This window comes from Salvelinus alpinus, chromosome 9 (assembly GCF_045679555.1).
Source record: "Salvelinus alpinus chromosome 9, SLU_Salpinus.1, whole genome shotgun sequence".
Taxonomy (NCBI): Eukaryota; Metazoa; Chordata; class Actinopteri; order Salmoniformes; family Salmonidae; genus Salvelinus; species Salvelinus alpinus.
The window spans coordinates 25,342,419-25,366,353 of NC_092094.1; the positions used below are offsets into that span (position 1 = coordinate 25,342,419).

At 43.0% G+C, this 23,935-nt stretch overlaps 1 long non-coding RNA gene across 1 annotated transcript; it reads right to left on the minus strand.

Moving 5' to 3' along the window:
- Positions 1 to 17,330: 17,330 nt before the first annotated feature.
- LOC139584557 (uncharacterized) lies at positions 17,331 to 19,757 on the minus strand. The gene is made up of 3 exons (XR_011676783.1): positions 19,161 to 19,757; positions 18,546 to 18,685; positions 17,331 to 18,344 (listed from the first exon to the last, which is right to left on the minus strand). It is a non-coding gene; the product is annotated as an uncharacterized lncRNA (long non-coding RNA).
- Between the last annotated feature and the right edge of the window lie 4,178 nt (positions 19,758 to 23,935).

Consider the following 23,935-nt stretch of genomic DNA (forward strand, 5'->3'; position numbering starts at 1 on the left):
TGTCTTTGCCATGATGAGGGTGACAAAATGACTACCGTAATCAGAATGATGGGAAGTTTGAGCGCGCTCGATTTACATCACATTATGTGACGGTGCTCAGTTTTTTGGCGGCGTGAATCTTGTGAATTTTTTTTTTCTTCATAAATTAGCCGCGTCATTGTATAAACCGCGAGGTTCATAGCGTGGGAAAAAAGTAGCGGCTTATAGTCCGGAAATTACGGTACTTGGAGACTTGGAGCGTGCAGTCGCAATTCCGCTTCGCTCCACAGGTAGTTTTACCATTTTCATTTTCATTACAGTACAACGGTTTGATTTGTTTGATCTTAGCTAGCTACATAGCCGTCTTTGTATCAAAGATAATTGTGTAGTTATTGAGGTTCGCTAGCCAGCTATTTTCGTCCGAGCGTAACGTAACGTAGTCAACACTGCTAGCTAGCCAGCTAGCCACCGAATAGCAGCATAGCAGCATAGCAGCACTGGAGAAATGATTACATTACAACGGAACGACTTGATTAGTGTAGTGTTAGCTGGCTACATAGTTGTCTTTGCTATCTTTGTATCTAAGATAATTGTGTAGCTTAGAGTTGGTTAGAGTAATTATTCGGTTAACTAGCCAGCTATTTTCGTCCGCCGCGCTGCCGTCTCCTACCTAGTCAACACTGCTAGCTAACACTGCTAGCTAGCCAACTTCTACCGAATAGCAGCACTGTAGAAACTCACATTACAACTTACATTACAACGGAACGACTTGATTAAAGTAGTGTTAGCTAGCTACAGAGTTGTCTTTGCTGTCCTTGTATCCAAGATAATTGTGTAGTGTTGAGAAATTGTCGAGGTTACCTAGCCAGTTAGATGTTACCTAGCCAGCTACACGTTCAAACAAAGTCAACAACGCAGCCACTGCTAGCCAGCCTACTTCACCGCCAGCAGTACTATATCATTTTAGTCAAAAATATTTTATTTTACTTTTGCAACGTAAGCTTAACTTCCTGAACATTCGAGACGTGTAGTCCACTTGTCATTCTAATCTCCTTTGCATTAGCGTAGCCTCTTCTGTAGCCTGTCAACTATATGTCTGTCTATCCCTCTTCTCTCCTCTCTGCACAGACCATACAAACGCTTCACACCGCGTGGCCGCTGCCATTCTAACCTGGTGGTTCCAGCGCGCACGACCCACGTGGAGTTCCAGGTCTCCGGCAGCCTCTGGAACTGCCGATCTGCGGCCAACAAGGCAGAGTTCATCTCAGCCTATGCGTCCCTCCAGTCCCTCGACTTCTTGGCACTGACGGAAACATGGATTACCACTGACAACACTGCTACTCCTACTGCTCTCGCCTCGTCTGCCCACGTGTTCTCGCACACCCCGAGAGCTTCTGGTCAGCGGGGCGGTGGCACTGGGATCCTCATCTCTCCCAAGTGGACATTCTCTCTTTCTCCCCTGACCCATCTGCCTATCGCCTCCTTTGAATTCCATGCTGTCACAGTTACCAGCCCTTTCAAGCTTAACATCCTTATAATTTATCGCCCTCCAGGTTCCCTTGGAGAGTTCATCAATGAGCTTGACGCCCTGATAAGTTCCTTTCCTGAGGATGGCTCACCTCTCACAGTTCTGGGTGACTTTAACCTCCCCACGTCTACCTTTGACTCATTCCTCTCTGCCTCCTTCTTTCCACTCCTCTCCTCTTTTGACCTCACCCTCTCACCTTCCCCCCCCTACTCACAAGGCAGGCAATACGCTTGACCTCATCTTTACTAGATGCTGTTCTTCCACTAATCTCACTGCAACTCCCCTCCAAGTCTCCGACCACTACCTTGTATCCTTTTCTCTCTCGCTCTCATCTAACACTTCCCACACTGCCCCTACTCGGATGGTATCGCGCCGTCCCAACCTTCTCTCTCTCTCCCCCGCTACTCTCTCCTCTTCCATCCTATCATCTCTTCCCTCTGCTTAAACCTTCTCCAACCTATCTCCTGATTCTGCCTCCTCAACCCTCCTCTCCTCCCTTTCTGCATCCTTTGACTCTCTATGTCCCCTATCCTCCAGGCCGGCTCGGTCCTCCCCTCCTGCTCCGTGGCTCGACGACTCACTGCGAGCTCACAGAACAGGGCTCCGGGCAGCCGAGCGGAAATGGAGGAAAACTCGCCTCCCTGCGGACCTGGCATCCTTTCACTCCCTCCTCTCTACATTCTCCTCTTCTGTCTCTGCTGCTAAAGCCACTTTCTACCACTCTAAATTCCAAGCATCTGCCTCTAACCCTAGGAAGCTCTTTGCCACCTTCTCCTCCCTCCTGAATCCTCCTCCCCCTCCTCCCCCCTCCTCCCTCTCTGCGGATGACTTCGTCAACCATTTTGAAAAGAAGGTCGACGACATCCGATCCTCGTTTGCTAAGTCAAACGACACCGCTGGTTCTGCTCACACTGCCCTACCCTGTGCTTTGACCTCTTTCTCCCCTCTCTCTCCAGATGAAATCTCGCGTCTTGTGACGGCCGGCCGCCCAACAACCTGCCCGCTTGACCCTATCCCCTCCTCTCTTCTCCAGACCATTTCCGGAGACCTTCTCCCTTACCTCACCTCGCTCATCAACTCATCCTTGACCGCTGGCTACGTCCCTTCCGTCTTCAAGAGAGCGAGAGTTGCACCCCTTCTGAAAAAACCTACACTCGATCCCTCCGATGTCAACAACTACAGACCAGTATCCCTTCTTTCTTTTCTCTCCAAAACTCTTGAACGTGCCGTCCTTGGCCAGCTCTCCTGCTATCTCTCTCAGAATGACCTTCTTGATCCAAATCAGTCAGGTTTCAAGACTAGTCATTCAACTGAGACTGCTCTTCTCTGTGTCACGGAGGCGCTCCGCACTGCTAAAGCTAACTCTCTCTCCTCTGCTCTCATCCTTCTAGACCTATCGGCTGCCTTTGATACTGTGAACCATCAGATCCTCCTCTCCACCCTCTCCGAGCTGGGCATCTCCGGCGCGGCCCACGCTTGGATTGCGTCCTACCTGACAGGTCGCTCCTACCAGGTGGCGTGGCGAGAATCTGTCTCCGCACCACGTGCTCTCACCACTGGTGTCCCCCAGGGCTCTGTTCTAGGCCCTCTCCTATTCTCGCTATACACCAAGTCACTTGGCTCTGTCATATCCTCACACGGCCTCTCCTATCATTGCTATGCAGACGACACACAATTAATCTTCTCCTTTGCCCCCTCTGATAACCAGGTGGCGAATCGCATCTCTGCATGTCTGGCAGACATATCAGTGTGGATGACGGATCACCACCTCAAGCTGAACCTCGGCAAGACGGAGCTGCTCTTCCTCCCGGGGAAGGACTGCCCGTTCCATGATCTCGCCATCACGGTTGACAACTCCATTGTGTCCTCCTCCCAGAGCGCTAAGAACCTTGGCGTGATCCTGGTCAACACCCTGTCGTTCTCAACTAACATCAAGGCGGTGACCCGTTCCTGTAGGTTCATGCTCTACAACATTCGCAGAGTACGACCCTGCCTCACACAGGAAGCGGCGCAGGTCCTAATCCAGGCACTTGTCATCTCCCGTCTGGATTACTGCAACTCGCTGTTGGCTGGGCTCCCTGCCTGTGCCATTAAACCCCTACAACTCATCCAGAACGCCGCAGCCCGTCTGGTGTTCAACCTTCCCAAGTTCTCTCACGTCACCCCGCTCCTCCGCTCTCTCCACTGGCTTCCAGTTGAAGCTCGCATCCGCTACAAGACCATGGTGCTTGCCTACGGAGCTGTGAGGGGAACGGCACCTCCGTACCTTCAGGCTCTGATCAGGCCCTACACCCAAACAAGGGCACTGCGTTCATCCACCTCTGGCCTGCTCGCCTCCCTACCTCTGAGGAAGTACAGTTCCCGCTCAGCCCAGTCAAAACTGTTCGCTGCTCTGGCACCCCAATGGTGGAACAAACTCCCTCACGACGCCAGGTCAGCGGAGTCAATCACCACCTTCCGGAGACACCTGAAACCCCACCTCTTTAAGGAATACCTAGGATAGGATAAAGTAATCCTCCTAACCCCCCCTCCCCCTTAAAAGAGTTAGATGCACTATTGTAAAGTGGTTGTTCCACTGGATATCATAAGGTGAATGCACCAATTTGTAAGTCGCTCTGGATAAGAGCATCTGCTAAATGACTTAAATGTAAATGTACTTATACCTGTGTTTTTGTCTGTCTGTTGCCAGTTTGTCTTGTTTGTTCGTTCAAGTCTACCAGTGGTTTGTCTCAACTCCTGTTTTTCCATAGTCTCGCTTTTTCTCATCCTCCTGGTTTTTGACCTTTCCCTGTCCTGACCCTGTACCCACCCGCCTGACCACTGCCTGAGCCTGCCTGCCATCCTGTACCTTGGCCTCTGCTCTGGATTATCGACCCCTGCCTGCCTTTACCCGTCGTTTGCCTGCCCCTGTGGTTACAATAAACATTGTTACTCCACACAGTCTGCACGTGGGTCTTACCTTGATTCCTGATACTAATTTCTTATCATGATCGGGGTTATAGCCAAGGACTATCCGTATTTGAAAAGTGTAAGTAAATCAAGGAAATACAGTACCAGTCAAAAGTTTGGACACGCCTACTCATTCAAGAGTTTCTTTATTCTTACAATTTAATACATTGTAGAATAATAGTGAAGACATCAAAACTATGAAATAACACATGGAATCATGTAGTAACCAAAAAACTATTAAACAAATCAAAATATATTTTAAATTCTTCAAAGTAGCCACCCTTTGCCTTGATGACAGCTTTACACACTCTTGGCATTCTCTCAACTAGCTTCATGATGAATGCTTTTCCAACAGTCTTGAAGGAGTTCCCACATATGCTGAGCACTTGTTGGCTGCTTTTCCTTCCCTCTGCGGTCCAACTCATTCCAAACCATCTCAATTGGGTTGAGGTCGGGTGACTGTGGAGGCCAGGTCATCTGATGCACTACTCCATCACTCTCATTCTTGGTCAAATAGCCATTACACAGCCTGGAGGTGTGTTGGGTCATTGTCCTATTGAAAACAAATGATTTTCCCACTAAGTGCAAACCCGATGGAATGGAGTATCGCTGCAGAATGCTGTGGTAGCCATGCTGGTTAAGTGTGTTTGGAATTCTAAATAAATCCCTGACAGTGTCACCAGCAAAGCACACCATCACACTTCCTCCTCCATGCTTCATGGCGGGAACCACACATGCAGAAATAATCCGTTCACTTACTCTGCGTCTCACAAAGACACAGCGGTTGGAACCCAAAATCTCAAATTTGGACTCATCAGACCAAAGGACAAATTTCCACCGGTCTAATGTCCATTGCTTATCTTTCTTGTCCCAAGCAATTCTCTTCTTCTTACTGGTGTCCATTAGTAGTGGTTTTGTTTATAGCAATTCGACCATGAAGGCCTGGTTCACGCAGTCTCCTCTGAACAGTTGATGTTGAGATGTATCTGTTACTTGAACTCTGTGAAGCATTTATTTGGGCTCCAATTTCTGAGGCTGGTAACTCCAATGAACCTATCCTCTTCAGCAGAGGTAACTCTGGATCTTCCTTACCTGTGGCGGTCCTCATGCGAGCCAGTTCCATCATATCGCTTGATGGTTTTTGCGACTGCACTTGAAGAAACTTTAAAAGTTCTTAATTTTCCGGGTTGAATGAACTTCATGTCTTAAAGTAATAGTGGACTGTCATTTATTTTTGCTTATTTGATCTGTTCTTGCCATAATATGGACTTTGTATTTTACTAAATAGGGCTATCTTCTGTATACCACCCCTACTTTGTCACAACAACTGATTGGCTCAAACGCATTAAGAAGGAAATAAAATTCCACAATTTAACTTAACAAGGCACACCTGTTAGTTGAAATGCATTCCAGGTGTCTACCTCATGAAGCTGGTTGAGAGAATGCCAATAGTGTGCAAAGCTGTCATCAAGGCAAAGGGTGGCTATTTTGAAAGAATATCAAATATAAAATATATTTTGATTTGTTTAACACTTTTTTGGTTACTATGATTCGATATGTGTAATTTCATAATTTTGATGTCTTCTATTATTCTACAATGTAGATAATAGTACAAATAAAGAAAAACACTTGAATGAGTAGGTGTCCAAACTTTTGACTGGTACTGTATATAATCAGATTTTTTTAATCAAATGAAAATGTAGTCTAATAATGTTACTTCAAATAGCATATTCTTTACACAGTGTAAAGGCTTCAGCCATTACCATGAGCCCGTCCTCCGTAATTAAGGTGCCACCAGCCTCCTGTGATATATACATAAAGTAATACTTGTCAAAAAAGGGCCCTTTAGTCATAGGAGGGTAAAAGGGCAGAAACTCCAGTGCACCTAGGGCTCTATCTGTGCATGTGCCTGTGCTATTCCAAAAATAATTCCTCTGCCCTCGCTTTGACAGGAGGCTTCCGTATTGTGCTGGTTGCAGCTTTCCAATAAAGCATTCAGTGAGGGTGCTCTAGTGGCTTAATTTGGTGCTTTGGCTCTACCAGGTATTGCCCTGCCCAACACCATAATCCCTCCATACATCGCAAAACTCCCCATTAGAAAAACGCTGTTGAGATCAAATGCATGGGAAATGTGCCATTTACAGCATCTTACAACAATGGAAACGGAAGATAAGGGTCCCAGAACAATAACATCTGATGTCTTTTATCTGTCTGATAGAAATAAAGCAGTGTAATGGGCTGGCTTATTAATAGCTATACATTTCTAAAACACATCACTCACTAATGCTGTTAAAACATTGAAGATTTTGTGGATTTAATCAAGTGTAAATGGGATTCATTAGGAGCCCTTTGAAAACTTATAGACGTTATGCCAAAGGGTGAGAGATAAGGCAGTAGGGAGAGGAGTTTCATAGCCGGAGAGTAGGTGATGATGGTTCTCCGGGTCTGACAGTGGCTCCTGAACTGTGCTATGTCAACATTCCAGTCAGTTGCGCAACACTGAAACCATTGCCTGCCCCGCAGAGGCAGCTGGAAGGCTCATCTTTGACAGACTTGATTTGATTTTGTAAGAAGTCTTCTGCGGCCCACAGCGAGACCAGGCCTGCTGCTGCTCTCTCCACTCACCTTTTCGTGTTGTGATGGGTGAATGATGGGTTTAGCAGTGGCATCTGTCTGAGAGAGATGGGTTTATCATCCTTGGCGTCTCAATATGTGAGTGCTAATCTGGAGTCTCGCTCTCTCTCCAACCAGGGGTAGATGTAACATAGTAATAGTAAATCTTTCTCCATCTAGTATATGTTACTTGTCTTATGGTATGTATTAATTTGTGGATGTCCATCATCCATTTCGTATGACTTATTACGAATTACAATTCGTACAATATTTAGCTAATTTGCAATACGTATGATATGTTACGAATCCAATTTGTTGTGGCTAACTTTAGCTAGGTGGTTAGATTACTAACTCTAACGTTAGCTAGGTGGCTAACATTAACCAGGCTAACGGTTAAAGGGCTTAGGTTAGGGTTAAGGTTATACTTAGGAGTTATGTTAAAGAGTTAAGGTTAGAGGAAGGGTTAGCTAACATGCTAAGTAGTTGTAAAGTAGCTAAAAAGTAGTAAGTAGTTGCTAATTAGCTAAAATGCTGAAGTTGTCCATGATGACATTCAAACACGCCACCTTTGGTTTGCTAGACATTTGCGTTATCCGCCTACCCATCCACTCTGACCAATCACCCTCCTTACATTTTTTCCTGAAGTAACCTTCTGTCTTATGTAACCATACTAATTTGAGTGTCCCGGATTTACGTTTATTATGTTGATCTAATCTATGAGACCAGGCTGCTCTCTCCCTTTCTCTCTCTCTCTTTCTGTCTTTCCCTCCCTCCCACTCAATCTCTCTCTCAGGTTCTGTTTCTGTTCTCTTTTCTCAGATTGTGCCAGTTCATCTTAACTCCCCTGGACAGTCTAGCAGGAATATCAATGAATCCATTTCTATTAACGTCTTCTATGAAACTCTGAGTGACGTGGAACTATAGTTCCTAATGAGACTGATGTGCAATGCCACTGTTGAAGCATTGGTTGAGATCAGGCTGCTCCCCCAAGGCTACTCCCTTAAAAGACCTCTTGAAAAATAAAAAGCTGCAATGTTATTGTTTGTGCTTCTTGAGACGGCGTAGCAACAACATAGCCAGTATACACTTCCTCAAAATGGTCTGAATGAATCTATGATAAATCAAGAAATCTGTAATTCATTTTGAGTTTTTTGCCAAGGAGGTCTTAGTTGTGCAATTTTGCATCTAACAAAGATGTTTGGTGCAATATTTCTCAAGTGAGAAAATTCATAAAAACGAGTTGTCTCTTGTTGAATGACAACAAACACTTCATTGAAGAATCCCTTCCATAGTTCTTCCCACTCCTACTAGTAGTAGTACTGTTGACCAATCACCAATGAAGGGGTGTAGACTTCAGCTACCAAACTTCAACTTGCCTGAAGAAAACATTTTGTGTGCATGAACAGCCCAAAAAAACCAACTGAACACCAAAACTAACAGAAACGGCAACAAATTGAACTGCTCCCACAGTTGATTTCTTCAAACCAAGCTGCTTACCTATTGCAGATTCAGTCTTCCCAGCCTGGTGCAGGTCTACAATTTTGTTTCTGGTGTCCTTTGACAGCTCTTTGGTCTTGGCCATAGTGGAGTTTGGAGTGTGACTGTTTGAGGTTGTGGACAGGTGTCTTTTATACTGATAACAAGTTCAAACAGGTGCCATTAATACAGGTAACGAGTGGAGGACAGAGGAGCCTCTTAAAGAAGAAGTTACAGGTCTGTGAGAGCCAGAAATCTTGCTTGTTTGTAGGTGACCAAATACTTATTTTCCACCATAATTTGCAAATAAATTCATTAAAAATCCTACAATGTAATTTTCAGGATTTTTTTTTTCTCATTTTGTCTGTCATAGTTGAAGTGTACCTATGATGAAAATTACAGGCCTCTCTCATCTTTTTAAGTGGGAGAACTTGCACAATTGGTGGCTGACTAAATACTTTTTTGCCCCACTGTATGTGCGCAACCTGTTTCGACTGGGAAGCATGCGACAGGCTTAAGTGGCTAGGCATAAAGATGACAGGGAAGGGGGGAGGAGAGTGCTGGAGGCAAAGGCAGACAGATACAGATAAAAATGTGGGATTACAGATGTTTTATGGATAGATTGGTGAATATAGTTACATGTTTCTATGGAGCATTGCTATTCTATTGGCGGGTCGGTCTGCTGGATGAGTTTTGTCTGTTGGTTGGACTCTGTCAAGAGGAAATACATCATGCTGTTTGACGATGCCTGCTATTGACTTGCCATGGCTGATATTTGTGTGATTTCAGGGGGTCATTTATCACCTAAGGCTTCAAACACACTCTTAACAGCTTCTTCAGCTTCAGCTTTAAGCACCAGCTGTCAGAGCAGCTCACATATCACTGCACCTGTACATAGCCCATCTGTAAATAGCCCTTCCAACTACCTCATCTCCATACTGTATTTATTTATTTATCTTGCTCCTTTGCACCCCAGTATCTCTACTTACACATTCATCTTCTCCACATTCTACCATTCCAGTGTTTAATTGCTATATTGTAATTACTTCGCCACCATGGCCTATTTATTGCCTTACCTCCCTTATTCTACCTCATTTGCACATGCTGTATATAGAGTTTTTCTACTGTATTATTGATTGTATCCTGACCAACTTGCCCTCCAAATACACCTCCGCTGTTTTCAATCAGGATCTCAGCGATCACTGCCTCATTGCCTGTATCCGCTATGGGTCCGCGGTCAAACGACCACCCCTAATCACTGTCAAACGCTCCTTAAAACACTTATGCGAGCAGGCCTTTCTAATCGACCTGGCCCGGGTATCCTGGAAGGATATTGACCTCATCCCGTCAGTCGAGGATGCCTGGTCATTCTTTAAAAGTAATTTCCTCATCATCTTAGATAAGCATGCCCCGTTCAAAAAATGCAGAACTAAGAACAGATATAGCCCTTGGTTCACTCCAGACCTGACTGGCCTTGACCAGCACAAAACCATCCTGTGGCGGAGCGCAATAGCCTCAAATAGTCCCCGCGATATGCAACTGTTCAGGGAAGTCAGGAACCAATACACGGGAAATCAAAGGCTAGCTTTTTCAAGCAGAAATTCGCATCCTGTAGCTCTAACTCCAAAAAGTTTTGGGACACTGTAAAGTCCATGGAGAACAAGAGCTACTCCTCCCAGATGTCCACTGCACTGAGGCTAGGTCCACTGCACTGAGGCTAGGTAACACGGTCACCACTGATAAATCCATGATAATCGAACATTTCAATCAGCATTTCTCAACGGCTGGCCATGCCTTCCTCCTGGCTACTCCAACCCCAACAGCTCCGCCCCCCCTGCAGCTACTCGCCCAAGCCTCCCCAGCTTCTCCTTCACCCAAATCCAGACAGCAGATGTTCTGAAAGAGCTGCAAAACCTGGACCCGTACAGATCAGCTGGGCTAGACAATCTGGACCCTCTCTTTCTAAAACTATCCGCCGCCATTGTTGCAACTCCTATTACCAGCCTGTTCAACCTCTCTTTCATATCGTCCTAAAGATTGGAAAGCTGCCGCGGTCATCCCGCTCTTCAAAGGGGGTGAAACCCTAGACCCAAACTGTTACAGACCTATATCCATCCTGCCCTGCCTATCTAAAGTCTTCGAAAGCCAAGTTAATAAACAGATCACTGACCATTTCGAATCCCACTGTACCTTCTCCGCTGTGCAATCCGGCTTCCGAGCCGGTCACGGGTGCACCTCAGCCACGCTCAAGGTACTAAGCGATATCATAACCGCCATCGATAAAAGACAGTACTGTGCAGCAATCTTCATCGACCTGGCCAAGCATTCAACTCTATCAATCACCGTATTCTTATCAGCAGACTCAATAGCCTTGGTTTTTCTAATGACTGCCTCGCCTTGTTCACCAACTACTTTGCAGACAGAGTTCAGTGTGTCAAATTGGAGGGCCTGTTGTCCGGACCTCTGGCAGTCTCTATGGGGGTACCACAGGTTTCAATTCTCGGGCCAACTCTTATCTCTGTATATATCAATGATGTCGCTCTTGCTGCGGGCGATTCCCTGATCCACCTCTACGCAGACAACACCATTCTGTATACTTCTGGCCCTTCCTTGGACACTGTGCTAACTAACCTCCAAACGAGCTTCAATGCCATACAACACTCCTTCCGTGGCCTCCAATTGCTCTTAAACGCTAGTAAAACCAAATGCATGCTTTTCAACCGTTCGCTGCCCGCCCGCCCGACTAGCATCACCACCCTGGACGGTTCCGACCTAGAATATGTGGACAACTATAAATACCTAGGTGTCTGGCTAGACTGTAAACTCTCCTTCCAGACTCATATTAAACATCTCCAATCCAAAATCAAATCTAGAATCGGCTTTCTATTTCACAACAAAGCCACCTTCACTCACGCCGCCAAACTTACCCTAGTAAAACTGACTATCCTCCCGATCCTCGACTTCGGCGATGTCATCTACAAAATAGCTTCCAACACTCTACTCAGCAAACTGGATGCAGTCTATCACAGTGCCATCCGTTTTGTTACCAAATCACCTAATACCACCCACCACTGCGACCTGTATGCTCTAGTCGGCTGGCCCTCGCTACATATTCGTCGCCAGACCCACTGGCTCCAGGTCATCTATAAGTCTATGCTAGGTAAAGCTCCGCCTTATCTCAGTTCACTGGTCACGATAACAACACCCACCCGTAGCACACGTTCCAGCAGGTATATCTCACTGATCATCCCCAAAACCAACACCTCATTTGGCCGCCTTTCCTTCCAGTTCTCTGCTGCCAGTGACTGGAACGAATAGCAAAAATCGCTGAAGTTGGAGACTTTTATTTCCCTCACCAACTTTAAACATCAACTATCTGAGCAGCTAACCGATCGCTGCAGCTGTACACAGTCCATCTGTAAATAGCCCACCCAATCTACCTACCTCATCCCCATACTGTTTTTATTTTATTTACTTTTCTGCTCTTTTGCACACCAGTATCTCTACTTGCACATCATCATCTGCTAATTTATCACTCCAGTGTTAATCTGCTAAATTGTAATTATTCGCTCCTATGGCCTATTTATTGCCTTTTGCACACACTGTATATAGACTTTCTTTTTTTCTACTGTGTCATTGACTTGTTTATTGTGTTATTGGCTTGTTTATTGTTTATTCCATGTGTAACTCTGTGTTGTTGTCTGTGTCACACTGCTTTGCTTCATCTTGGCCAGGTCACAGTTGCAAATGAGAACTTGTTCTCAACTAGCCTACCTGGTTAAATAAAGGTTAAATAAAAAAATAAAAATGGTATGTTTGTTTATTCCATGTGTAACTCTGTGTTGTTGTATGTGTTGAACTGCTGTGCTTTATCTTGGGCAGGTCGCAGTTGTAAATGAGAACTTACTCTCAACTAGCCTACCTGGTTAAATAAAGGTGAAATATATATATTTTTTTTTAAATCTTCTGGGTCAACAGTTCCCACAGACAGGTCAGTGGAAATGAGACATTGCCTATTGAATCCCTCAGTGGTTAAACAATTCATAACCCTGCATGGATGTTTATGAACCAGGTTCATAATAATCTTGACATTGTCCCAGGGAAAATGCTACTTTTAGCTGCTTGTGAAATTCTTCTCAAGTAGTTGCTGGATGGATTTCAGTTGAGGTTTCAGTAAAACTTCCCATTAGGTGAAGTATGAGATGGTCATAACATATGCATGCTAGTTTGCAATACCTAATAAGGCATGCTATAGCACTGTACAGCATACACAGTATGTCCATAAGCCACAGAAGACACTAGACCTGGCTATAGTGTGGCTGCAGAGAAATTGCATGGCAGAGACGTCCCAGGACTACCAGCCGAACTGACAACTAACTGCTGTCACTGTGTATGAAATACTGTTTTCCATACTATTAGACTCAGTTAAGACTCACAAGTAGAGCACACTCACAACACACATTTGCATATGACTTATGGGGAGTCATGGCACTGGGTATGGCATCTAATTCTGTTGTTGGGATCACTGATTTATTGATTGGCTGTGGTAGAGATGTGCCTTCCCATATCCAAGTAAGCTGTAGTGTTATTGAGACTCATTAATCAGCATGACAGAAACTAATTGCGCAGAGGCATATTTTACTCACAACTTAGAGAGAAAGAGAGCGAGAAGAGGGGAAAAACAAGCTGTGGAGGCATGCTGATGTAAAGTATTAATGCCTGCCTCCTAAAATCCAATGAATATGGTTTAATCATGTCCATTTCAAAGATAGAGGAGTATTTGAAAGAAGGCTATTGATCCTGAAGATGGTCAGATACTCATGTAGATGGCAACTGAGCATTAGCGGTTGTTGTCTATATGGTTGTCTACTCTACCCTATACTGTAACTTTACATGGGGTCATTCAGTTTGAACATTTTGTGGAGTCAGCATTAATGAACACGATTCATATCAGTGCACTGGCAATGCTAATATTTCCCCCTGGCTGTTTTGTAAATACGATCAAATAGATGGAGCAACAGTAAATACATAAGCATCATGTTCATTTACACGCCTATGTTTACCCATACATTCATTTTTGGGGAAAAATATCACAACTTTGCCCAACTCCTGTTTTGGGAAGATACATTTAGACAACTTTCAGCCATATTTATTCATGACCTTACCCGTTGAAATCTTTGAGGTGTTGTCAGGACTCCTTAGCTGAAACCCTCTCACTTTCTCTTTCTGTATAACACATAACAGATTATCAGCTGTTTTTGCCAGCAGCAAGCTCTGCTCTAGATTTCTGTGGTATGCGTTCACATTGCCATGCAAACCCTTGACAACACCAATCGGTATATTGTGTGTTTCATTTACTTTCCCAATTCAATGGTTCTCGATGTTTTCAAACTTTTATTATAAAAAAAAATGCTATGCTGTCCCGGTAATTATCGATGATTCTTGTTGGAGTGATATGGGAGGGAAGGATGCATTCATCAATGTAGTCTTACAGGCCTTTAAAAATCTCAATTAACCTGGATTCACTTCAGAATGTTGGAATACAAATTCGTGGCTCTGCCCCTCATTTGGGCTGATGCGATATATGTTGGTTTTCTGCAAGGTTAATCACAGAGGTTGGGCTACATAGGTGGAGAAATGGATGTGAAATCAACATAGCTCCATACGACTCCCCTTGGAGCACCTCTGTGATCGATTATTTATGTATTGATCAGAGCCAAGTAACTACATATACAGTAAGTATAATTTCCCCACATCTTTCATGTTTTGCAATCTTTACAGGAAATACTAGTACTGAACAGTTGTGTTTCTCCCTCTGAAGAGTTCCCAAAGTGAGAAAAGAGCAGGATGAGAAAGGGTAAGGAGGGAAAAGTAAAGAGACAAAGATAGAGAAAGAGGTAAATGTGTGTGTTAATGTTTGAAAGATGGGAGGTTAACTTGATGCCATGCTGACTGAGCGTGTTGTCTGTCCTCTCCTCACTCTGCTCCTGCAGTTCCTCGCCTCTCACTCACCCTCCTGTTAATCACACGCTGCCATGGCAACCTGGGGGTGGCGGCCTGATCATGTCGGCATGTTACTCTTCAGTAAACCAATCAAAGACCAGCGTGACCCTGCGGGAGCCCCCTTGAAGGCCAATGAGATGGTATTGTTTGAAGTGCAGTGATAGCACAATATCAGGTGTGTGTAGTCGCTGCAGTGTTGAAGGGAAATTAAGCCTTCATAATGTCTCCAGACACAAAAACAGTGGGAACAAAACATTTAAAACTGTCCTGTAATCAGTCAAACACCTGGTCTGTGATCATCTCCTAGGTAACACACTTTCTCTACTGTTATGTTCCTTTCTTTCAGTTGTCAGGTCTGAATTTTAATCATGGGTTTGTTGTGGTGTTACTTGCTCTCTGCTGCACACTGGTGAAACATGAAAACAAAACCATAATGTAGTAGCACTTTCCCACTCTTCTACAACTTCTCTTCTACAACTTTTTCCTTTGTTCGGATGCAAGCCTCAAGGCTCTAAGTGACATCATGAAGGACAAAACTACAGGAGGATGAACTACAGAGGAAACAGACAAATTGAGATAGAGAGAACCTAGACAGCTGGAAACAGGCTTTGTTCACTATGAGTATTTTTGCAGGGGGTCTCTCTGTATAGCACCTCTATTGTTTTATTTGAAGAGACTAACAATAGGTATCACACAGCCTACTGGTACCTCACACTCCAATATAACCTTGATGAGGGGATAATTAATCTTAGGCACTTGTCTAGCACATCATTTTCCGAAGCCACCGCTCTTTCTTATCCATCACAAATGTCCACAAGGACTCAAACATCAATTACTGTACCTTATGAGTCCCCTCCTTCTGCAGAGGAACACACATTTGTATTTCTATCCCATATAATTCAATTTCTCGACACTCATAGCAGGGTTTTATTTGATAACTTTAGATTAGCCTCCTACAAACATAATTATTTCCTTTGGTTACATAATACATTTCATCTCCCTGAGCCGAAAATATTTATTCAGGGGCCTCTTTCTTGGTGACCCTGATCTGGTGTCACTCTTTTATCCTTCATTTTCTTTCTCTTTTCTTAGAGGCAGTTCTTCATGTAGCCACACTACTCTGTCTGTCTGAGGGAGGGCAATGGCCTGGAGAGGGAGAGGTATGGCCTGGAGGGGGAGAGGTAATGCCTGGTGAGGGAGAGGTATGGCTTGGAGAGGGAGGTGTATGGCCTGCGGGGGTAGGGGTATGGCCTGGAGAAGGTGGGGTATGGCCTGGAGAAGGTGGGGTATGGCCTGGAGAGGGTGGGGTATGGCCTAGAGAGGGAGGGGTATGGCCTGGACAGGGACATTATGGCTTCCTGTGATGTGAGTGAATTGTAATTGAAAAATGCTTCTCCGAAAAGGTGGGTGGTCCTGATGGGGTACTGTCAGTGAACTTGGTTGCTAGTGAGGTAGGACAATGAGGTTGTGTTTCTGAGCCCCAATGACTGGGACTGAGGGGTAGAGTGAGTTTAGAGGAGAGTCTCTGTGTTCCCTAGGTTTTTATTGACCCACACACTGTGATCAAGGCAATGATTAAAACTTCTGGCAGTTACATGATAGGGAATGCGGATGACACACAGCTTTATTTACCATTCAGACCCAGTGACCAAGTTAGCCTAGCTATCCTTCACAAGTGTCTTGTTGATGTCAATGTTGGATGTCTGACAATTTTCTCCAGCTCAATGATAAGAAATCAGAGGTTGTATTTGGCCCCCACCTTGCTAGAACTCAGATTGTAATAACCTTGGGCATTAATCCATCAAAGTAAAGTCTGAGGCCAGAAACCTTGGTGTCTTTGACCCTGACATAATTCTCGAGCTGCATGTAAAGAAGGTGGTCCAGTCCTGATTTGATCATATAAGAAATCAAGTATTTTATTTAAATCACTGATCTTCAGAAAGTTATACATGCTTGTATTTCCTCACGCCTAGATTACTGTAACTCTTTGTATACGTCTCAATCAGAAATCACTCCATCGTCTACAGTTAGTTCAAAATGCTGCAGCTCGGCTTTTAACAGGTACCAGAACATTTAACCATATCACACCTGTTTTAGCTTCTCTATCCTGTCTACCAGTCCTTTTTAGAATAGATGTTTAAATCGTATCAATCACGTTTAAGGCTATACTTGGTTTAGCCCCATCTTATATCTTTTATCTCCCTACGAGCCAGGATGCAGCCTGAAATCATCTGACATGGCACTGTTGACCATCTAAAGTCTAAGTTGAAACAAACGGAGACCAGGCATTTGCCATTAGGGCCCCTTAGACTTTGGAATGGTCTGCCAGAGGAGATCAGGCTTGCAGATTCAGTAAAAATTCCTGCTGAAGACACAGATTTATAAAAAGGCTTGTAATGTATTGTTTCAAGTTATGATTTTAATTAGCTATCTTTTTTAATTCTCCTTCCTCCTGTCTTTGTTATTGTACTTTTATTTATTTTATTATTCATGATGTAGAGCACTTTGTTACTTGTATTGAAAAGCGCTACATAAATAAAGTTATTATTATTATTAGAGAGTCTCTGAACTTGGCCATTCGTCCCATTGGCTTTCTGAATGCCCTCTCTTGGCTTATGTCTGATAAATGTGACTTGCTCTATCATAATCAGTCACATTGACCCCAGAACACATTTGGAGTTTTATACAGTGCTGGAAAGAGGAGAATGTTAGCTTTTCTACTCCAAATATCAAGTGAGTTACATAACATTACATGCTGAGTGTCACCAAACCAAAGTCAAAGTTACTTTTAAGACATTTATTCAAATAATTTATTTACTTAATACAAACATCAATACATGAAACACATTTGTACACATACAAACATAATTTATTGGCTACATTCACTTATTTTCAAACATGCACACACATGTACACATGCGCACACATGTACAGTACATGCACATGCATATGTATGACAGAGAAATACTCTCACACTGCACATGTTCACGCCATGATATGTGCTAGGACTAGATACGGTGTGCACGTGTTTGTGCGCATGTGTACGTGCACATGCATACATGTACACGTGCGCACAAACGCGTGCACATCCCATGTAGTCCTCAAACATGTCATGGTTGTGGCCCATAGATTTTCCATGTTAGATTCAGAGATAAGGCTTGGGAGGAAAAATAATGAATTAAATAGCATCTCTTATAAATACGTCACAGAGAATGTGTATAGATGTGCTCAAGCAACCCAGGACCTGCATTTTTCTGACAGTCACACAGAGCAAACAACATCTAAAAAGAGCTAAAACAGATGGAGGGGTTGAGAGCTAAAAATGGTCAGAGTAAACTCTGGTCTCTAAGCAGCTAAAATGTTAAAGAAAATCTGACCACACACACACACACGTGTCACCAGAGAGTAAAGACTGACAGTCTCTTTGGATCTGATTTGTGTGGGCTTTGGTTAGAGTCTTTGCCGCTGGTCCACTGGCTGGCGCTAACGAACATTTGATACAAATGTAAGTATCAAGTTTTAGGAAAACACTAACCATGACCACGCACAAACGTTTTTGTACTTGCGCCACACAGAGGACTTGGTCTCAAATGTCAGTAGCACCTGGATGTCTGCCCTCTTAAATCCAGGAATCTGTCCTGGGAGCGGCATTGCCTGGACTTCAGTGAAGTTGTTAGTGGACGATTCGCTGAATGTTCTCGTAGGACAGCACCCGTTTGCTGGCGAGATGACCACCGCACCTCTTCTTCCTTGGAGCCACACCATGTTCTTTGTAGAACTTTATCACTGCAGTCAACTTTTTGTAGAAATTCAGAAATGAGAAAATACATTATTTAAAACATGCCTTTAATATGTGCTGTAAGGCACAATATATTCTCAGCTATCGTGATACAGCCAACTACTCATTCTTTCTTAAATACCTTATGCACTTTTTAATACCTTATGCACCCCAAATAATAACAGAAAACATCAAGTTGTATTACTAAAGAAAACTTACGCGTGTAAGATTTTTTTGTTGTTGCTGGCTATCAAGGAAATAGGATGTCCTCTGATGTTTCCTTTTTGTTTGTTTGCTCCTTTTCGAGCTGATGGTTTCCTTGGAGAGGTTCATGGAACTAGCGATCTTGCCAATGAGCACTAGATGTTTTTCATCCAAAAAATAAGAGTAATTTAATATTCAGTCATCCTCATAACCTATTCTAGACAAAAACATTTCAAGTAATATCAACACTCTTTCAATAACACACACTAAATACACATAACCTGCACTTATTGAAATGCATGCATTAATCCCACACACACACCACAAACAGTACACACCACAAACAGTACACACACACACACACACACACACACACACACACACACACACACACACACACGCTACATACACTCACTCAATAAATACACTGCCTTTAATACACTAGCTAGCTAGTCAGTCTACTTGTGTCTCATCATCACACACTTACACACACACAAACATAGACACTGACAGATAGACAGACACAGAAACATGCACACGTTACACACTCACAGTCAACTGAACTTGACTAATCGTTGAATGGCAAGCACTCACCATTGGTGAGTTAATTCATTTGGTCAAGTCTCTTACCTTCTCGGGGGTAAACAGCAAATAGCAGGGTTTCCCTTCATTGGACTTGCAAGTGCATCTGAACACGCAAGCCTTTTCAATTTCTTGCCCAGCATCACTGACATATTTCCCCTCGACCGACTGAAGAGCCGTAATTGACAGATCCACCATTAACGGGTGGTCTTCCTCGGTTTCCTCCTCAATGGGCTCGGCTTCGACTTTGGTGAGCTCGTCTGAGTCGGTGTCTGTGCTTTTGTGGAGTCGCTGATGGCGATGCTCTCCATCTCAGGTCAAAAAGTAGTAGTCAATAAGTTGACGCGACTAATTGTCTGAACCAACATCATTACTATTTAAAAATCTAGCGATTTCTCTCTCCCGGGAATCCATCGATACAGTAGAAAGCTAAGCTAGCTAGTGACAGTGCGACTATGTATGATGGGTTTTGAAATGCGAGTGTAGCCTGAAGTACACTTTTTGTTTTTTCGTGGATGATACACGCTACTGTTACTTTCACAAACTTTGGGCAAACAGGAAAATCCTCCGATTGAATAGCCTATTTCAGCTTGATTCACAATATAGATAGCTAGCTAGTTTGTAATTCATTCATTATTTTGGAATAGGGGAGGGTTTTAATAGTGCAGATACTGTGCCGCGAAAGCCTGGCGCGATGTGTTACAAGCTAGCATCCACCAAACCGATGTCAAAGTGTTCCGTTGCTATGTTTCATACATGTATAAAAACTATATTTATACTAATAATAATACATACAGATTATGAAAGCAAAGACATTGTTTTGTTAAAACCAGATGAAACCCCCAAACAGCAAACAATACACATTTTGACAAAAACACAATTTATATGCAAATTAGCCATTGTGACTTCCGACTGATTATGATAGAGCACGTCACAAATATTATCAGCACTACAAAAACCCTAATTACGGATCCATAACATCGGCTATCCCTCATCATTGGCTGCCTGTAGTCAATAGTTTGATATTGACAGGATTCACAGTGTTTACTCACTAATGTGTTTATTTATACATATATATATTTTAAAAATTTTTACTCATTCATTTGTCTTATTTTTTAAACAAACGATGGGACATTTATTGACTAAGTCTACAGTACCATACTAGGTTTTGAAATCAGCTGAAACGTAATTTTTGTATAATTTATTTTTATCATAAAAAATTGTTTTAGTAGATGATTTAAATTTTATTTTTGATTAGTAGATTATAAAATGTTATTTCATGAAGACCTTTCAAGGTGTGTGTCTGAGGGAGGAATGGAACAAACGTTCATGTCGCTCATTTTCCCATGTTTAATCATTCCCTCTGCTTAAAGATCCGTCAAAATGCCAGGCATACACCAGAGCACATGCACATGGATATATGTGAGCACACCTACTGAGCTGAACTCAGTTCACACAGAAACTCAGTCATGAAAGCAAATAAAAGGCATGAAAGCACATGTAAATATTCATACCTACATGAATATGGATCAGATACACATACACACACAAACACATGCACACACACACACGTATGTCTATCAGGCATCTCACTCATTCTCCACATTCCCAGCTTCTCTCTAGCTATATCCCATACGTAAAAAAATAATTTCAATATATTTAACATCACGTAAAATGTATTTAAAATACAAGTAGATACATTTTCATCTTTGATAAAATACATGTCATGCATTGTATGCCAGAGATGCATGTACAGTGCCTTCAGAAAGTATTCATACCACTTGACTTATTCCACATTTTGACTTATTCCACAAACTGATTAAATACAAATAAAAAATCTCACCCATCTACACACAATACCCCATAATGACACATTGAAATGACAAATTGAAATTTTGCAAATATATTGAAAATGAAATGCAGCTCTGCAGTGCTAGCTGCGCCACCAGAGTCTCTGGGTTCGCGCCCAGGCTGGGCTGGGTTCGCGCCCAGGCTCTGTCGCAGCCGGCCGCAACCGGGAGCTCCGTGGGGCGACGCACAATTGGCATAGCGTCGTCCGGGTTAGGGAGGGTTTGGCCGGTAGGGAGGGTTTGGCCGGTAGGGATATCCTTGTCTCAGTATGTAATAAAATGTATGCACTCTACTGTAAGTCGCTCTGGATAAGAGCGTCTGCTCTTGGCCGGTAGGGATATCCTTGTCTCAGTATGTAAAAAATGTAATAAAAATGTATGCACTCTACTGTAAGTCGCTCTGGATAAGAGCGTCTGCTAAATGACTAAAATGTAAATGTAAAATGTTATTGATGTTATGATGCGTTCGTGACCAAGTGGGAAGTGGGAATTTACCACATCTGGGAAAAACACCTTCAATGGCCCTCCAACTGGTAATTACTTGTTATATCAGTCATGGATCCCGTTGCGACCGGGGAAATGGATGCTTGTTGTGTGCAACAGGGAGGGCCAATTGAATGCAAAAAATATTAAAATATTTCTAGCCTGTATAATTATTGGTAACAAGGTTAACGTGTTATGCTCGACCCACTCAGTTTTTCACCACAAAACACCAGAAAATGGCACAAAAGAGTAAAACCAGCTCACCTGCTTTTACACTATGATTTGACTATTAGAAGTTCAATGTTTCTTTTGAAATCAACATTTAAAAAGGAATACTTTCACCATATTAAAATGAGAGTTCGGTACACGTAACAGGAATGACCATAAAATGAGGGTCAGATGTAAATGAATCACTAATCATATGAAGTAAAACAATTATCTTCAGAAATAACTTTTTCAAATCAACGAAATAACTAGGGTTTTACAATGATGGCGAAAACGTTGAGTATTTTGGGGGGTTAGTGGTTTAAAATCTTCCTAGAAGTCACAGAGGGTGCACGGAGGGACATATCAAAATGATGAATTTTGGCACTTTAGCAAGTCTTTATTCATATTAAAAATCTGATTTATTGAATTCTCCATGTGGATTTTATTAACGGGCACATCATTTGATTTAACAGTCTTTTAAGATGCAATATTGTTGCATCATTTCTATTTAACATATCAACAGACACTCATTTCGTAGAACGACCCAGTAGCTAAGTTCTGCCAGTTGGACATTGGTTGCAATTTTACATTTACATTTAAGTCATTTAGCAGACGCTCTTATCCAGAGCGACTTACAAATTGGTGCATTCACCTTATGATATCCAGTGGAACAGCCACTTTACAATAGTGCATCTAACTCTTTTAAGGGGGAGGGGGGGGTTAGAAGGATTACTTTATCCTATCCTAGGTATTCCTTAAAGAGGTGGGGTTTCAGGTGTCTCCGGAAGGTGGTGATTGACTCCGCTGACCTGGCGTCGTGAGGGAGTGCAATGCTCTCATCAAGTTTGTTTGTTAATTGCATTTAAATGCATGTTAGTGCTTTTTGGTATGTGTCAATTACAATGAAAATGCAATTTGACAAAATATATTGTATCGGTGGCAGCCTATAAGAATACTTTGAAACGTGGCTTTTGGGGGGCTTTGTTTTAGTGATTTTTGACCTCCCATGAGATGGATTGTTATGTTGTGTTCTGTGATGAAAGATTACGCTTGTACACTGCCAGTTCTGCACTCTGAGTCAGCATTGGCATCACATTAAACCTACCATTCTTCAAACATTAACACTCACATTTATTGACATGTACATATGATACCAAAATACATACCAAAAGACTGACATAAGTGCATGTGATACCAAAGAGCCTAATTGTTAAGACAGTCACCGTTTCTTTACAATATGATTTGGCCAATTGTTAATATTTATTCTAAATGTATTTCTTACAAATACATTCAAATGCATGTTGGTATATACAGTGGGGCAAAAAAGTATTTAGTCAGCCACCAATTGTGCAAGTTCTCCCACTTAAAAAGATGAGAGAGGCCTGTAATTTTCATCATAGGTACACTTCAACTATGACAGACAAAATGAGAAAAGAAAATCCAGAAAATCACATTGTAGGATTTTTAATGAATTTATTTGCAAATTATGGTGGAAAATAAGTATTTGGTCACCTACAAACAAGCAAGATTTCTGGCTCTCACAGACCTGTAACTTCTTCTTTAAGAGGCTCCTCTCTCCTCCACTCGTTACCTGTATTAATGGCACCTGTTTGAACTTGTTATCAGTATAAAAGACACCTGTCCACAACCTCAAACAGTCACACTCCAAACTCCACTATGGCCAAGACCAAAGAGCTGTCAAAGGACACCAGAAACAAAATTGTAGACCTGCACCAGGCTGGGAAGACTGAATCTGCAATAGGTAAGCAGCTTGGTTTGAAGAAATCAACTGTGGGAGCAATTATTAGGAAATGGAAGACATACAAGACCACTGATAATCTCCCTCGATCTGGGGCTCCACGCAAGATCTCACCCCGTGGGATCAAAATTATCACAAGAACAGTGAGCAAAAATCCCAGAACCACACGGGGGGGACCTAGTGAATGACCTGCAGAGAGCTGGGACCAAAGTAACAAAGCCTACCATCAGTAACACACTATGCCGCCAGGGACTCAAATCCTGCAGTGCCAGACGTGTCCCCCTGCTTAAGCCAGTACATGTCCAGGCCCGTCTGAAGTTTGCTAGAGAGCATTTGGATGATCCAGAAGAAGATTGGGAGAATGTCATATGGTCAGATGAAACCAAAATATAACTTTTTGGTAAAAACTCAACTCGTCGTGTTTGGAGGACAAAGAATGCTGAGTTGCATCCAAAGAACACCATACCTACTGTGAAGCATGGGGGTGGAAACATCATGCTCTGCAAAGGGACCAGGACGACTGA